This window comes from Taudactylus pleione, unplaced genomic scaffold (assembly GCF_031769625.1).
Source record: "Taudactylus pleione unplaced genomic scaffold, aTauple2 ptg000016l, whole genome shotgun sequence".
NCBI classification, from domain to species: domain Eukaryota; kingdom Metazoa; phylum Chordata; class Amphibia; order Anura; family Myobatrachidae; genus Taudactylus; species Taudactylus pleione.
The window spans coordinates 16,676,688-16,695,105 of NW_028284418.1; the positions used below are offsets into that span (position 1 = coordinate 16,676,688).

Genomic DNA, 18,418 nt, shown 5'->3' on the forward strand with positions numbered 1-18,418 from the left:
AAAGAAAGTTCATTATTAAACATAAATCCGATGAGAAATTCAGATTTTGTATAGAATTGCATTTTGTTTATTTTCATTGAAATTACAAAAGAAATAGAGATGCATGAAGTAATAAAATATTAGTTCTGATAGGGCACATAATTACTTCATGCAAAATTAAAATTTGAATATCTTTATTGTTAGCAGATTGTCATTATTTTAAAGGTTTGAATAGACTGTTGCAACTATGATGAACTGTTGGGAACTTGGTGGCTAATGCAGGGTACTATCACCAACCTTTTTCAGTTGGTTAATATCTGATCAAAAATCAATTCTTTGGAAAATAAGATTGGCAGCTGTGGGATTTGAACCCACGCCTCCGAAGAGACTGGAGCCTACATCCAGCGCCTTAGACCGCTCGGCCATGCTACCACTGGCGCACACGGAGTTCTTATCTCACAGATCTTTCATTTAATTAAGATTGCTGCAAATTAAATGTTTAAGTTTGCTTTAAAGTGACACTTGGAAAGAAGTGTCATGTTAAAAGTCTATGAAATGATAAACAATACGCTAATACAAGAATTCAATGAAAGGTAAAAACATCCATGTTATACTTGGTAATATTGATGAGAACTGATTTTTTAATTTTCTCAGTTACTTTTTGTTTGTTTTAACTGACATATTCAAAAATTGAGATGCTTGCTAGATGCATAATGTAGATCGCAGAGATATTCAAAGCCACTTCTTGAGAGCAACAATACAATTTAGATAGTTCTAAAAAAGGTTTGAGAAAACTATTAAAACCATGATAACTTGTTTTGAGCTACTGCATGTGACAGCTTATGGTGTGCTTCCACCAACCAAATTTAGCTTCTTTTATACCTTATCTACTTTAGGAATACACTTTGATATATATCACTGGATCTTCTCCTTGGAGAATAAATAAGGCAGCAGTGGGATTTGATTCCAGCAGCTTGAATAGCTCTGTCATCCTACAACCCGCTTAACACTTTAAAATATTTTAGCTCTCATATCTGGAATGTCATTCAAAACTTTACCCAAAGTCAGGAAAAGCAGAGATAAAATGCAAAAGAAGCCAGGTACATTTAACAAGTAATGATTATATTTGTCTTCAGATTTCCTTCATTTAGTGCAACTGATGTATCCAAATAACTTTGAAGTACTATTCAAATGCCTAAGATAGACAGCTGTGAGATTAAAATCCAGAAAGATAGGAAAGATAGAGAAATCGGAATATAAATCCATCAATTTATACCAATGAGTCACGTTGCCAACATTTCCATCTCTAATTGTATGATAAGACCACTCAGTAAATAAATATTAGTTATGATATTACTTCTAATTACTTCATGCCAACTTAATTTTGGCTCATCTTTACTCTTAGCAGATAACATTTTTAAAACGTTTGGGAAGTCTCTTGTAACAATGATGAACTGTTGAGTAGCTATAGGAATCTTCCACCAACCAACTTCAGTTGGGTAATATCCTATCTAATGGAAAAAAAGAATCACTTTGCCATTAATAACTGCCCTACTCTTTGTATAATAAAGATGGCAGTAGTGAGATTTGCACCCACACCTCCAAAGAGACTGGAGCCTTAATCCAGCGCCTTAGACTGCTCGGCCATGCTACCACATGTGCATGTTGTTAGGGTAGCTCACAGATCTAGAACATCATAATAAAAGGGTTTTTTTGTTTTAAAGTATTAATTGAAAAGATGTCAGCAAAAGTTAAAAGAAAGTTCATTATTAAACATAAATCCAATGAGAAATTCAGATTTTGTATAGAATTGCATTTTGTTTATTTTCATTGAAATAACAAAAGAAATTGAGATGCATGAAGTAATAAAATATTAGTTCTGATAGGGCACATAATTACTTCATGCAAAATTAAAATTTGAATATCTTTATTGTTAGCAGATTGTCATTATTTTAAAGGTTTGAATAGACTGTTGCAACTATGATGAACTGTTGGGAACTTGGTGGCTAATGCAGGGTACTATCACCAACCTTTTTCAGTTGGTTAATATCTGATCTAAAATCAATTCTTTGGAAAATAAGATTGGCAGCAGTGGGATTTGAACCCACGCCTCCAAAGAGACTGGAGCCTAAATCCAGCGCCTTAGACCGCTCGGCCATGCTACCACTGGCACACATGTAGTTCTTATCTCACAGATCTTTCATGTAATTAAGATTGCTGCAAATTAAATGTTTAATTTTGTTTTAAAGCGACACTTGGAAAGTAGTTTCATGTTAAGAGTCTATGAAATGAAAAACAATTCGCTAATACAAGATTTCAATGAAAGGTAAAAACATCCATGTTATACTTGGTAATATTGATGAGAACTGATTTTTTATTTTTCTCAGTTACTTTTTGTTTGTTTTAACTGACATATTCAAAAATTGAGATGCTTGCTAGATGCATAATTTAGATCGCAGAGATATTCAAAGCCACTTTTTGAGAGCAACAATACAATTTATATAGTTCTAAAAAAAGGTTTGAGAAAACTATTACAACCATGATAACTTGTTTTGAGCTACTGCATGTGACAGCTTATGGTGTGCTTCCACTAACCAAATTTAGCTTCTTTTATACCTTATCTACTTTAGGAAAGCACTTTGATATATATCACTGGATCTTCTCCTTGGAGAATAAATATGGCAGCAGTGGGATTTGATTCCAGCAGCTTGAATAGCTCTGTCATCCTACAACCCGCTTAACACTTTAAAATATTTTAGCTCTCATATCTGGAATGTCATTCAAAACTTTACCCAAAGTCAGGAAAAGCTGAGATAAAATGCAAAAGAAGCCAGGTACATTTAACAAGTAATGATTATATTTGTCTTCAATTTTCCTTCATTTAGTGCAACTGATGTATCCAAAGAACTTTTAAGTATTATTCAAATGCCTAAAATAGACAGCTGTGAGATTAAAATCCAGAGAGATAGGAAAGATAGAGAAATCGGAATATAAATCCATCAATTTATACCAATGAGTCACGTTGCCAACATTTCCATCTCTAATTGTATGATAAGACCACTCAGTAATTAAATATTAGTTATGATATTACTTCTAATTAATTCATGCCAACTTAATTTTAGCTCATCTTTACTCTTAGCAGATAACATTTTTAAAACGTTTGGGAAGTCTCTTGTAACAATGATGAACTGTTGAGTAGCTATAGGAATCTTCCACCAACCAACTTCAGCTGGGTAATATCCTATCTAATGGAAAAAAAGAATCACTTTGCCATCAATAACTGCCCTACTCTTTGTATAATAAAGATGGCAGTAGTGAGATTTGCACCCACGCCTCCAAAGAGACTGGAGCCTTAATCCAGCGCTTTAGATTGCTCGGCCATGCTACCACATGTGCATGTTGTTAGGGTAGCTCACAGATCTAGAACATCAAAATTAAAGGTTTTTTTGTTTTAAAGTATTAATTGAAAAGATGTCAGCAAAGGTTAAAAGAAAGTTCATTATTAAACATAAATCCGATGAGAAATTCAGATTTTTTATTGAATTGCATTTTGTTTATTTTCATTGAAATAACAAAAGAAATTGAGATGCATGAAGTAATAAAATATTAGTTCTGATAGGGCACATAATTACTTCATGCAAAATTAAAATTTGAATATCTTTATTGTTAGCAGATATCATTATTTTAAAGATTTGAGAAGACTGTTGCAACTATGTTGAACTGTTGGGAACTTCGTGGCTAATGCAGAGTACTATCACCAACCTTTTTCAGTTGGTTAATATCTGATGAAAAATCAATTCTTTGGAAAATAAGATTGGCAGCAGTGGGATTTGAACCCACGCCTCCGAAGAGACTGAAGCCTAAATCCAGTGCCTTAGACAGCTCGGCCATGATACCACTGGCACACATGGAGATCTTATCTCACAGATCTTTCATTTAATTAAGATTGCTGCAAATTAAATGTTTAAGTTTGCTTTAAAGCGACACTTGGAAAGAAGTGTCATGTTAAAAGTCTATGAAATGATAAACAATACGCTAATACAATAATTCAATGAAAGGTAAAACATCCTTGTTTTACTTGGTAATATTGATGAGAACTGATTTTTTAATTTTCTCAGTTAATTTTTGTTTGTTTTAACTGACATATTCAAAAATTGAGATGCTTGCTAGATGCATAATGTAGATCGCAGAGATATTCAAAGCCACTTTTTGAGAGCAACAATACAATTTATATAGTTCTAAAAAAGGTTTGAGAAAACTATTACAACCATGATAACTTGTTTTGAGCTACTGCATGTGACAGCTTATGGTGTGCTTCCACCAACCAAATTTTGCTTCTTTTATACCTTATCTACTTTAGGAATACACTTTGATATTTATCACTGGATCTTCTCCTTGGAGAATAAATATGGCAGCAGTGGGATTTGATTCCAGCAGCTTGAATAGCTCTGTCATCCTACAACCTGCTGTACACTTTTAAATATTTTAACTCTCATATCTGGAATGTCATTCAAAACTTTACCCAAAGTCAGGAAAAGCAGAGATAAAATGTAAAAGAAGCCAGGTACATTTAACAAGTAATGATTATATTTGTCTTCAAATTTCCTTCATTTAGTGCAACTGATGTATCCAAATAACTTTGAAGTACTATTCAAATGCCTAAGATAGACAGCTGTGAGATTAAAATCCAGAAAGATATTAAAGATAGAGAAATCGGAATATAAATCCATCAATTTATACCAATGAGTCACGTTGCCAACATTTCCATCTCTAATTGTATGATAAGACCACTCAGTAAATAAATATTAGTTATGATATTTCTTCTAATTACTTCATGCCAACTTAATTTTGGCTCATCTTTACTCTTAGCAGATAACATTTTTAAAACGTTTGGGAAGTCTCTTGTAACAATATGAACTGTTGAGTAGCTATAGGAATCTTCCACCAACCAACTTTAGTTGGGTAATATCCTATCTAATGGAAAAAAAGAATCACTTTGCCATTAATAACTGCCCTACTCTTTGTATAATAAAGATGGCAGTAGTGAGATTTGCACCCACACCTCCAAAGAGACTGGAGCCTTAATCCAGCGCCTTAGACTGCTCGGCCATGCTACCACATGTGCATGTTGTTAGGGTAGCTCACAGATCTAGAACATCAAAATAAAAGGGTTTTTTTGTTTTAAAGTATTAATTGAAAAGATGTCAGCAAAAGTTAAAAGAAAGTTCATTATTAAACATAAATCCGATGAGAAATTCAGATTTTGTATAGAATTGCATTTTGTTTATTTTCATTGAAATAACAAAAGAAATTGAGATGCATGAAGTAATAAAATATTAGTTCTGATAGGGCACATAATTACTTCATGCAAAATTAAAATTTGAATATCTTTATTGTTAGCAGATTGTCATTATTTTAAAGGTTTGAATAGACTGTTGCAACTATGATGAACTGTTGGGAACTTGGTGGCTAATGCAGGGTACTATCACCAACCTTTTTCAGTTGGTTAATATCTGATCTAAAATCAATTCTTTGGAAAATAAGATTGGCAGCAGTGGGATTTGAACCCACGCCTCCAAAGAGACTGGAGCCTAAATCCAGCGCCTTAGACCACTCGGCCATGCTACCACTGGCACACATGTAGTTCTTATCTCACAGATCTTTCATGTAATTAAGATTGCTGCAAATTAAATGTTTAATTTTGTTTTAAAGCGACACTTGGAAAGTAGTTTCATGTTAAGAGTCTATGAAATGAAAAACAATTAGCTAATACAAGATTTCAATGAAAGGTAAAAACATCCATGTTTTACTTGGTAATATTGATGAGAACTGATTTTTTAATTTTCTCAGTTACTTTTTGTTTGTTTTTACTGACATATTCAAAAATTGAGATGCTTGCTAGATGCATAATTTAGATCGCAGAGATATTCAAAGGCACTTTTTGAGAGCAACAATACATTTTAGATAGTTCTAAAAAAGGTTTGAGAAAACTATTAAAGCCATGATAACTTGTTTTGAGCTACTGCATGTGACAGCTTATGGTGTGCTTCCACTAACCAAATTTAGCTTCTTTTATACCTTATCTACTTTAGGAAAGCACTTTGATATATATCACTGGATCTTCTCCTTGGAGAATAAATATGGCAGCAGTGGGATTTGATTCCAGCAGCTTGAATAGCTCTGTCATCCTACAACCCGCTTAACACTTTAAAATATTTTAGCTCTCATATCTGGAATGTCATTCAAAACTTTACCCAAAGTCAGGAAAAGCTGAGATAAAATGCAAAAGAAGCCAGGTACATTTAACAAGTAATGATTATATTTGTCTTCAATTTTCCTTCATTTAGTGCAACTGATGTATCCAAAGAACTTTTAAGTATTATTCAAATGCCTAAAATAGACAGCTGTGAGATTAAAATCCAGAGAGATAGGAAAGATAGAGAAATCGGAATATAAATCCATCAATTTATACCAATGAGTCACGTTGCCAACATTTCGATCTCTGATTGTATGATAAGACCACTCAGTAATTAAATATTAGTTATGATATTACTTCTAATTACTTCATGCCAACTTAATTTTAGCTCATCTTTACTCTTAGCAGATAACATTTTTAAAACGTTTGGGAAGTCTCTTGTAACAATGATGAACTGTTGAGTAGCTATAGGAATCTTCCACCAACCAACTTCAGTTGGGTAATATCCTATCTAATGGAAAAAAAGAATCACTTTGCCATTAATAACTGCCCTACTCTTTGTATAATAAAGATGGCAGTAGTGAGATTTGCACCCACACCTCCAAAGAGATTGGAGCCTTAATCCAGCGCCTTAGACTGCTCGGCCATGCTACCACATGTGCATGTTGTTAGGGTAGCTCACAGATCTAGAACATCAAAATAAAAGGGTTTTTTTGTTTTAAAGTATTAATTGAAAAGATGTCAGCAAAAGTTAAAAGAAAGTTCATTATTAAACATAAATCCGATGAGAAATTCAGATTTTGTATAGAATTGCATTTTGTTTATTTTCATTGAAATAACAAAAGAAATTGAGATGCATGAAGTAATAAAATATTAGTTCTGATAGGGCACATAATTACTTCATGCAAAATTAAAATTTGAATATCTTTATTGTTAGCAGATTGTCATTATTTTAAAGGTTTGAATAGACTGTTGCAACTATGATGAACTGTTGGGAATTTGGTGGCTAATGCAGGGTACTATCACCAACCTTTTTCAGTTGGTTAATATCTGATCTAAAATCAATTCTTTGGAAAATAAGATTGGCAGCAGTGGGATTTGAACCCACGCCTCCGAAGAGACTGGAGCCTACATCCAGCGCCTTAGACCGCTCGGCCATGCTACCACTGGCGCACACGGAGTTCTTATCTCACAGATCTTTCATTTAATTAAGATTGCTGCAAATTAAATGTTTAAGTTTGCTTTAAAGTGACACTTGGAAAGAAGTGTCATGTTAAAAGTCTATGAAATGATAAACAATACGCTAATACAAGAATTCAATGAAAGGTAAAAACATCCATGTTATACTTGGTAATATTGATGAGAACTGATTTTTTAATTTTCTCAGTTACTTTTTGTTTGTTTTAACTGACATATTCAAAAATTGAGATGCTTGCTAGATGCATAATGTAGATCGCAGAGATATTCAAAGCCACTTCTTGAGAGCAACAATACAATTTAGATAGTTCTAAAAAAGGTTTGAGAAAACTATTAAAACCATGATAACTTGTTTTGAGCTACTGCATGTGACAGCTTATGGTGTGCTTCCACCAACCAAATTTAGCTTCTTTTATACCTTATCTACTTTAGGAATACACTTTGATATATATCACTGGATCTTCTCCTTGGAGAATAAATAAGGCAGCAGTGGGATTTGATTCCAGCAGCTTGAATAGCTCTGTCATCCTACAACCCGCTTAACACTTTAAAATATTTTAGCTCTCATATCTGGAATGTCATTCAAAACTTTACCCAAAGTCAGGAAAAGCAGAGATAAAATGCAAAAGAAGCCAGGTACATTTAACAAGTAATGATTATATTTGTCTTCAGATTTCCTTCATTTAGTGCAACTGATGTATCCAAATAACTTTGAAGTACTATTCAAATGCCTAAGATAGACAGCTGTGAGATTAAAATCCAGAAAGATAGGAAAGATAGAGAAATCGGAATATAAATCCATCAATTTATACCAATGAGTCACGTTGCCAACATTTCCATCTCTAATTGTATGATAAGACCACTCAGTAAATAAATATTAGTTATGATATTACTTCTAATTACTTCATGCCAACTTAATTTTGGCTCATCTTTACTCTTAGCAGATAACATTTTTAAAACGTTTGGGAAGTCTCTTGTAACAATGATGAACTGTTGAGTAGCTATAGGAATCTTCCACCAACCAACTTCAGTTGGGTAATATCCTATCTAATGGAAAAAAAGAATCACTTTGCCATTAATAACTGCCCTACTCTTTGTATAATAAAGATGGCAGTAGTGAGATTTGCACCCACACCTCCAAAGAGACTGGAGCCTTAATCCAGCGCCTTAGACTGCTCGGCCATGCTACCACATGTGCATGTTGTTAGGGTAGCTCACAGATCTAGAACATCATAATAAAAGGGTTTTTTTGTTTTAAAGTATTAATTGAAAAGATGTCAGCAAAAGTTAAAAGAAAGTTCATTATTAAACATAAATCCAATGAGAAATTCAGATTTTGTATAGAATTGCATTTTGTTTATTTTCATTGAAATAACAAAAGAAATTGAGATGCATGAAGTAATAAAATATTAGTTCTGATAGGGCACATAATTACTTCATGCAAAATTAAAATTTGAATATCTTTATTGTTAGCAGATTGTCATTATTTTAAAGGTTTGAATAGACTGTTGCAACTATGATGAACTGTTGGGAACTTGGTGGCTAATGCAGGGTACTATCACCAACCTTTTTCAGTTGGTTAATATCTGATCTAAAATCAATTCTTTGGAAAATAAGATTGGCAGCAGTGGGATTTGAACCCACGCCTCCAAAGAGACTGGAGCCTAAATCCAGCGCCTTAGACCGCTCGGCCATGCTACCACTGGCACACATGTAGTTCTTATCTCACAGATCTTTCATGTAATTAAGATTGCTGCAAATTAAATGTTTAATTTTGTTTTAAAGCGACACTTGGAAAGTAGTTTCATGTTAAGAGTCTATGAAATGAAAAACAATTCGCTAATACAAGATTTCAATGAAAGGTAAAAACATCCATGTTATACTTGGTAATATTGATGAGAACTGATTTTTTATTTTTCTCAGTTACTTTTTGTTTGTTTTAACTGACATATTCAAAAATTGAGATGCTTGCTAGATGCATAATTTAGATCGCAGAGATATTCAAAGCCACTTTTTGAGAGCAACAATACAATTTATATAGTTCTAAAAAAAGGTTTGAGAAAACTATTACAACCATGATAACTTGTTTTGAGCTACTGCATGTGACAGCTTATGGTGTGCTTCCACTAACCAAATTTAGCTTCTTTTATACCTTATCTACTTTAGGAAAGCACTTTGATATATATCACTGGATCTTCTCCTTGGAGAATAAATATGGCAGCAGTGGGATTTGATTCCAGCAGCTTGAATAGCTCTGTCATCCTACAACCCGCTTAACACTTTAAAATATTTTAGCTCTCATATCTGGAATGTCATTCAAAACTTTACCCAAAGTCAGGAAAAGCTGAGATAAAATGCAAAAGAAGCCAGGTACATTTAACAAGTAATGATTATATTTGTCTTCAATTTTCCTTCATTTAGTGCAACTGATGTATCCAAAGAACTTTTAAGTATTATTCAAATGCCTAAAATAGACAGCTGTGAGATTAAAATCCAGAGAGATAGGAAAGATAGAGAAATCGGAATATAAATCCATCAATTTATACCAATGAGTCACGTTGCCAACATTTCCATCTCTAATTGTATGATAAGACCACTCAGTAATTAAATATTAGTTATGATATTACTTCTAATTAATTCATGCCAACTTAATTTTAGCTCATCTTTACTCTTAGCAGATAACATTTTTAAAACGTTTGGGAAGTCTCTTGTAACAATGATGAACTGTTGAGTAGCTATAGGAATCTTCCACCAACCAACTTCAGCTGGGTAATATCCTATCTAATGGAAAAAAAGAATCACTTTGCCATCAATAACTGCCCTACTCTTTGTATAATAAAGATGGCAGTAGTGAGATTTGCACCCACGCCTCCAAAGAGACTGGAGCCTTAATCCAGCGCTTTAGATTGCTCGGCCATGCTACCACATGTGCATGTTGTTAGGGTAGCTCACAGATCTAGAACATCAAAATTAAAGGTTTTTTTGTTTTAAAGTATTAATTGAAAAGATGTCAGCAAAGGTTAAAAGAAAGTTCATTATTAAACATAAATCCGATGAGAAATTCAGATTTTTTATTGAATTGCATTTTGTTTATTTTCATTGAAATAACAAAAGAAATTGAGATGCATGAAGTAATAAAATATTAGTTCTGATAGGGCACATAATTACTTCATGCAAAATTAAAATTTGAATATCTTTATTGTTAGCAGATATCATTATTTTAAAGATTTGAGAAGACTGTTGCAACTATGTTGAACTGTTGGGAACTTCGTGGCTAATGCAGAGTACTATCACCAACCTTTTTCAGTTGGTTAATATCTGATGAAAAATCAATTCTTTGGAAAATAAGATTGGCAGCAGTGGGATTTGAACCCACGCCTCCGAAGAGACTGAAGCCTAAATCCAGTGCCTTAGACAGCTCGGCCATGATACCACTGGCACACATGGAGATCTTATCTCACAGATCTTTCATTTAATTAAGATTGCTGCAAATTAAATGTTTAAGTTTGCTTTAAAGCGACACTTGGAAAGAAGTGTCATGTTAAAAGTCTATGAAATGATAAACAATACGCTAATACAATAATTCAATGAAAGGTAAAACATCCTTGTTTTACTTGGTAATATTGATGAGAACTGATTTTTTAATTTTCTCAGTTAATTTTTGTTTGTTTTAACTGACATATTCAAAAATTGAGATGCTTGCTAGATGCATAATGTAGATCGCAGAGATATTCAAAGCCACTTTTTGAGAGCAACAATACAATTTATATAGTTCTAAAAAAGGTTTGAGAAAACTATTACAACCATGATAACTTGTTTTGAGCTACTGCATGTGACAGCTTATGGTGTGCTTCCACCAACCAAATTTTGCTTCTTTTATACCTTATCTACTTTAGGAATACACTTTGATATTTATCACTGGATCTTCTCCTTGGAGAATAAATATGGCAGCAGTGGGATTTGATTCCAGCAGCTTGAATAGCTCTGTCATCCTACAACCTGCTGTACACTTTTAAATATTTTAACTCTCATATCTGGAATGTCATTCAAAACTTTACCCAAAGTCAGGAAAAGCAGAGATAAAATGTAAAAGAAGCCAGGTACATTTAACAAGTAATGATTATATTTGTCTTCAAATTTCCTTCATTTAGTGCAACTGATGTATCCAAATAACTTTGAAGTACTATTCAAATGCCTAAGATAGACAGCTGTGAGATTAAAATCCAGAAAGATATTAAAGATAGAGAAATCGGAATATAAATCCATCAATTTATACCAATGAGTCACGTTGCCAACATTTCCATCTCTAATTGTATGATAAGACCACTCAGTAAATAAATATTAGTTATGATATTTCTTCTAATTACTTCATGCCAACTTAATTTTGGCTCATCTTTACTCTTAGCAGATAACATTTTTAAAACGTTTGGGAAGTCTCTTGTAACAATATGAACTGTTGAGTAGCTATAGGAATCTTCCACCAACCAACTTTAGTTGGGTAATATCCTATCTAATGGAAAAAAAGAATCACTTTGCCAGTAATAACTGCCCTACTCTTTGTATAATAAAGATGGCAGTAGTGAGATTTGCACCCACACCTCCAAAGAGACTGGAGCCTTAATCCAGCGCCTTAGACTGCTCGGCCATGCTACCACATGTGCATGTTGTTAGGGTAGCTCACAGATCTAGAACATCAAAATAAAAGGGTTTTTTTGTTTTAAAGTATTAATTGAAAAGATGTCAGCAAAAGTTAAAAGAAAGTTCATTATTAAACATAAATCCGATGAGAAATTCAGATTTTGTATAGAATTGCATTTTGTTTATTTTCATTGAAATAACAAAAGAAATTGAGATGCATGAAGTAATAAAATATTAGTTCTGATAGGGCACATAATTACTTCATGCAAAATTAAAATTTGAATATCTTTATTGTTAGCAGATTGTCATTATTTTAAAGGTTTGAATAGACTGTTGCAACTATGATGAACTGTTGGGAACTTGGTGGCTAATGCAGGGTACTATCACCAACCTTTTTCAGTTGGTTAATATCTGATCTAAAATCAATTCTTTGGAAAATAAGATTGGCAGCAGTGGGATTTGAACCCACGCCTCCAAAGAGACTGGAGCCTAAATCCAGCGCCTTAGACCACTCGGCCATGCTACCACTGGCACACATGTAGTTCTTATCTCACAGATCTTTCATGTAATTAAGATTGCTGCAAATTAAATGTTTAATTTTGTTTTAAAGCGACACTTGGAAAGTAGTTTCATGTTAAGAGTCTATGAAATGAAAAACAATTAGCTAATACAAGATTTCAATGAAAGGTAAAAACATCCATGTTTTACTTGGTAATATTGATGAGAACTGATTTTTTAATTTTCTCAGTTACTTTTTGTTTGTTTTTACTGACATATTCAAAAATTGAGATGCTTGCTAGATGCATAATTTAGATCGCAGAGATATTCAAAGGCACTTTTTGAGAGCAACAATACATTTTAGATAGTTCTAAAAAAGGTTTGAGAAAACTATTAAAGCCATGATAACTTGTTTTGAGCTACTGCATGTGACAGCTTATGGTGTGCTTCCACTAACCAAACTTAGCTTCTTTTATACCTTATCTACTTTAGGAAAGCACTTTGATATATATCACTGGATCTTCTCCTTGGAGAATAAATATGGCAGCAGTGGGATTTGATTCCAGCAGCTTGAATAGCTCTGTCATCCTACAACCCGCTTAACACTTTAAAATATTTTAGCTCTCATATCTGGAATGTCATTCAAAACTTTACCCAAAGTCAGGAAAAGCTGAGATAAAATGCAAAAGAAGCCAGGTACATTTAACAAGTAATGATTATATTTGTCTTCAATTTTCCTTCATTTAGTGCAACTGATGTATCCAAAGAACTTTTAAGTATTATTCAAATGCCTAAAATAGACAGCTGTGAGATTAAAATCCAGAGAGATAGGAAAGATAGAGAAATCGGAATATAAATCCATCAATTTATACCAATGAGTCACGTTGCCAACATTTCGATCTCTGATTGTATGATAAGACCACTCAGTAATTAAATATTAGTTATGATATTACTTCTAATTACTTCATGCCAACTTAATTTTAGCTCATCTTTACTCTTAGCAGATAACATTTTTAAAACGTTTGGGAAGTCTCTTGTAACAATGATGAACTGTTGAGTAGCTATAGGAATCTTCCACCAACCAACTTCAGTTGGGTAATATCCTATCTAATGGAAAAAAAGAATCACTTTGCCATTAATAACTGCCCTACTCTTTGTATAATAAAGATGGCAGTAGTGAGATTTGCACCCACACCTCCAAAGAGATTGGAGCCTTAATCCAGCGCCTTAGACTGCTCGGCCATGCTACCACATGTGCATGTTGTTAGGGTAGCTCACAGATCTAGAACATCAAAATAAAAGGGTTTTTTTGTTTTAAAGTATTAATTGAAAAGATGTCAGCAAAAGTTAAAAGAAAGTTCATTATTAAACATAAATCCGATGAGAAATTCAGATTTTGTATAGAATTGCATTTTGTTTATTTTCATTGAAATAACAAAAGAAATTGAGATGCATGAAGTAATAAAATATTAGTTCTGATAGGGCACATAATTACTTCATGCAAAATTAAAATTTGAATATCTTTATTGTTAGCAGATTGTCATTATTTTAAAGGTTTGAATAGACTGTTGCAACTATGATGAACTGTTGGGAATTTGGTGGCTAATGCAGGGTACTATCACCAACCTTTTTCAGTTGGTTAATATCTGATCTAAAATCAATTCTTTGGAAAATAAGATTGGCAGCAGTGGGATTTGAACCCACGCCTCCGAAGAGACTGGAGCCTAAATCCAGCGCCTTAGACCGCTCGGCCATGCTACCACTGGCACACATGGAGTTCTTATCTCACAGATCTTTCATGTAATTAAGATTGCTGCAAATTAAATGTTTAATTTTGTTTTAAAGCGACACTTGGAAAGTAGTTTCATGTTAAGAGTCTATGAAATGAAAAACAATTCGCTAATACAAGATTTCAATGAAAGGTAAAAACATCCATGTTTTACTTGGTAATATTGATGAGAACTGATTTTTTAATTTTCTCAGTTACTTTTTGTTTGTTTTAACTGACATATTCAAAAATTGAGATGCTTGCTAGATGCATAATGTAGATCTCAGAGACATTCAAAGCCACTTTTTGAGAGCAACAATACATTTTAGATAGTTCTAAAAAAGGTTTGAGAAAACTATTAAAACCATGATAACTTGTTTTGAGCTACTGCATGTGACAGCTTATGGTGTGCTTCCACTAACCAAATTTAGCTTCTTTTATACCTTATCTACTTTAGGAAAGCACTTTGATATATATCACTGGATCTTCTCCTTGGAGAATAAATAAGGCAGCAGTGGGATTTGATTCCAGCAGCTTGAATAGCTCTGTCATCCTACAACCCGCTTAACACTTTAAAATATTTTAGCTCTCATATCTGTAATGTCATTCAAAACTTTACCCAAAGTCAGGAAAAGCAGAGATAAAATGCAAAAGAAGCCAGGTACATTTAACAAGTAATGATTATATTTGTCTTCAGATTTCCTTCATTTAGTGCAACTGATGTATGCAAATAACTTTTAAGTATTATTCAAATGCCGAAGATAGACAGCTGTGAGATTAAAATCCAGAAAGATAGGAAAGATAGAGAAATCGGAATATAAATCCATCAATTTATACCAATGAGTCACGTTGCCAACATTTCCATCTCTAATTGTATGATAAGACCACTCAGTAAATAAATATTAGTTATGATATTACTTCTAAATACTTCATGTCAACTTAATTTTGGCTCATCTTTACTCTTAGCAGATAACATTTTTAAAACGTTTGGGAAGTCTCTTGTAACAATGATGAACTGTTGAGTAGCTATAGGAATCTTCCACCAACCAACTTCAGTTGGGTAATATCCTATTTAATGGAAAAAAAGAATCACTTTGCCATCAATAACTGCCCTACTCTTTGTATAATAAAGATGGCAGTAGTGAGATTTGCACCCACACCTCCAAAGAGACTGGAGCCTTAATCCAGCACCTTAGACTGCTCGGCCATGCTACCACATGTGCATGTTGTTAGGGTAGCTCACAGATCTAGAACATCAAAATAAAAGGGTTTTTTTGTTTTAAAGTATTAATTGAAAAGATGTCAGCAAAAGTTAAAAGAAAGTTCATTATTAAACATAAATCCGATGAGAAATTGAAATTTTTTATAGAATTTCATTTTGTTTATTTTCATTGAAATAACAAAAGAAATTGAGATGCATGAAGTAATAAATATTAGTTCTGATAGGGCACATAATTACTTCATGCAACATTAAAATTTGAATATCTTTATTGTTAGCAGATATCATTATTTTAAAGGTTTGAGAAGACTGTTGCAACTATGATGAACTGTTGGGAACTTGGTGGCTAATGCAGGGTACTATCACCAACCTTTTTCAGTTGGTTAATATCTGATCAAAAATCAATTCTTTGGAAAATAAGATTGGCAGCTGTGGGATTTGAACCCACGCCTCCGAAGAGATTGGAGCCTACATCCAGCGCCTTAGACCGCTCGGCCATGCTACCACTGGCGCACATGGAGATCTTATCTCACAGATCTTTCATTTAATTAAGATTGCTGCAAATTAAATGTTTAAGTTTGCTTTAAAGCGACACTTGGAAAGAAGTGTCATGTTAAAAGTCTATGAAATGATAAACAATACGCTAATACAAAAATTCAATGAAAGGTAAAAACATCCATGTTATACTTGGTAATATTGATGAGAACTGATTTTTTATTTTTCTCAGTTACTTTTTGTTTGTTTTAACTGACATATTCAAAAATTGAGATGCTTGCTAGATGCATAATGTAGATCGCAGAGATATTCAAAGCCACTTTTTGAGAGCAACAATACAATTTATATAGTTCTAAAAAAGGTTTGAGAAAACTATTACAACCATGATAACTTGTTTTGAGCTACTGCATGTGACAGCTTATGGTGTGCTTCCACCAACCAAATTTTGCTTCTTTTATACCTTATCTACTTTAGGAATACACTTTGATATTTATCACTGGATCTTCTCCTTGGAGAATAAATATGGCAGCAGTGGGATTTGATTCCAGCAGCTTGAATAGCTCTGTCATCCTACAACCTGCTGTACACTTTTAAATATTTTAACTCTCATATCTGGAATGTCATTCAAAACTTTACCCAAAGTCAGGAAAAGCAGAGATAAAATGTAAAAGAAGCCAGGTACATTTAACAAGTAATGATTATATTTGTCTTCAAATTTCCTTCATTTAGTGCAACTGATGTATCCAAATAACTTTGAAGTACTATTCAAATGCCTAAGATAGACAGCTGTGAGATTAAAATCCAGAAAGATATTAAAGATAGAGAAATCGGAATATAAATCCATCAATTTATACCAATGAGTCACGTTGCCAACATTTCCATCTCTAATTGTATGATAAGACCACTCAGTAAATAAATATTAGTTATGATATTTCTTCTAATTACTTCATGCCAACTTAATTTTGGCTCATCTTTACTCTTAGCAGATAACATTTTTAAAACGTTTGGGAAGTCTCTTGTAACAATATGAACTGTTGAGTAGCTATAAGAATCTTCCACCAACCAACTTTAGTTGGGTAATATCCTATCTAATGGAAAAAAAGAATCACTTTGCCATTAATAACTGCCCTACTCTTTGTATAATAAAGATGGCAGTAGTGAGATTTGCACCCACACCTCCAAAGAGACTGGAGCCTTAATCCAGCGCCTTAGACTGCTCGGCCATGCAACCACATGTGCATGTTGTTAGGGTAGCTCACAGATCTAGAACATCATAATAAAAGGGTTTTTTTGTTTTAAAGTATTAATTGAAAAGATGTCAGCAAAAGTTAAAAGAAAGTTCATTATTAAACATAAATCCGATGAGAAATTCAGATTTTGTATAGAATTGCATTTTGTTTATTTTCATTGAAATAACAAAAGAAATTGAGATGCATGAAGTAATAAAATATTAGTTCTGATAGGGCACATAATTACTTCATGCAAAATTAAAATTTGAATATCTTTATTGTTAGCAGATTGTCATTATTTTAAAGGTTTGAATAGACTGTCGCAACTATGATGAACTGTTGGGAACTTGGTGGCTAATGCAGGGTACTATCACCAACCTTTTTCAGTTGGTTAATATCTGATCTAAAATCAATTCTTTGGAAAATAAGATTGGCAGCAGTGGGATTTGAACCCACGCCTCCAAAGAGACTGGAGCCTAAATCCAGCGCCTTAGACCGCTCGGCCATGCTACCACTGGCACACATGTAGTTCTTATCTCACAGATCTTTCATGTAATTAAGATTGCTGCAAATTAAATGTTTAATTTTGTTTTAAAGCGACACTTGGAAAGTAGTTTCATGTTAAGAGTCTATGAAATGAAAAACAATTAGCTAATACAAGATTTCAATGAAAGGTAAAAACATCCATGTTTTACTTGGTAATATTGATGAGAACTGATTTTTTAATTTTCTCAGTTACTTTTTGTTTGTTTTTACTGACATATTCAAAAATTGAGATGCTTGCTAGATGCATAATTTAGATCGCAGAGATATTCAAAGGCACTTTTTGAGAGCAACAATACATTTTAGATAGTTCTAAAAAAGGTTTGAGAAAACTATTAAAGCCATGATAACTTGTTTTGAGCTACTGCATGTGACAGCTTATGGTGTGCTTCCACTAACCAAATTTAGCTTCTTTTATACCTTATCTACTTTAGGAAAGCACTTTGATATATATCACTGGATCTTCTCCTTGGAGAATAAATATGGCAGCAGTGGGATTTGATTCCAGCAGCTTGAATAGCTCTGTCATCCTACAACCCGCTTAACACTTTAAAATATTTTAGCTCTCATATCTGGAATGTCATTCAAAACTTTACCCAAAGTCAGGAAAAGCTGAGATAAAATGCAAAAGAAGCCAGGTACATTTAACAAGTAAT

At 33.2% G+C, this 18,418-nt stretch overlaps 8 non-coding genes across 8 annotated transcripts; all 8 read right to left on the minus strand.

Annotated features, from left to right (window-relative positions):
* Nucleotides 1–329: 329 nt before the first annotated feature.
* On the minus strand, nt 330–411 carry TRNAL-UAG (transfer RNA leucine (anticodon UAG)). The gene has a single exon. It is a non-coding gene; the product is annotated as a tRNA-Leu (tRNA).
* A 1,651-nt stretch (nt 412–2,062) lies between these two features.
* TRNAL-UAG (transfer RNA leucine (anticodon UAG)) lies at nt 2,063–2,144 on the minus strand. The gene has a single exon. It is a non-coding gene; the product is annotated as a tRNA-Leu (tRNA).
* A 3,381-nt stretch (nt 2,145–5,525) lies between these two features.
* TRNAL-UAG (transfer RNA leucine (anticodon UAG)) lies at nt 5,526–5,607 on the minus strand. Its single transcript has one exon. It is a non-coding gene; the product is annotated as a tRNA-Leu (tRNA).
* Nucleotides 5,608–7,258: 1,651 nt separating this feature from the next.
* On the minus strand, nt 7,259–7,340 carry TRNAL-UAG (transfer RNA leucine (anticodon UAG)). Its single transcript has one exon. It is a non-coding gene; the product is annotated as a tRNA-Leu (tRNA).
* A 1,651-nt stretch (nt 7,341–8,991) lies between these two features.
* On the minus strand, nt 8,992–9,073 carry TRNAL-UAG (transfer RNA leucine (anticodon UAG)). The gene has a single exon. It is a non-coding gene; the product is annotated as a tRNA-Leu (tRNA).
* Nucleotides 9,074–12,454: 3,381 nt separating this feature from the next.
* On the minus strand, nt 12,455–12,536 carry TRNAL-UAG (transfer RNA leucine (anticodon UAG)). Its single transcript has one exon. It is a non-coding gene; the product is annotated as a tRNA-Leu (tRNA).
* Nucleotides 12,537–14,187: 1,651 nt separating this feature from the next.
* TRNAL-UAG (transfer RNA leucine (anticodon UAG)) lies at nt 14,188–14,269 on the minus strand. The gene has a single exon. It is a non-coding gene; the product is annotated as a tRNA-Leu (tRNA).
* Nucleotides 14,270–17,650: 3,381 nt separating this feature from the next.
* On the minus strand, nt 17,651–17,732 carry TRNAL-UAG (transfer RNA leucine (anticodon UAG)). The gene has a single exon. It is a non-coding gene; the product is annotated as a tRNA-Leu (tRNA).
* Nucleotides 17,733–18,418: the final 686 nt, after the last annotated feature.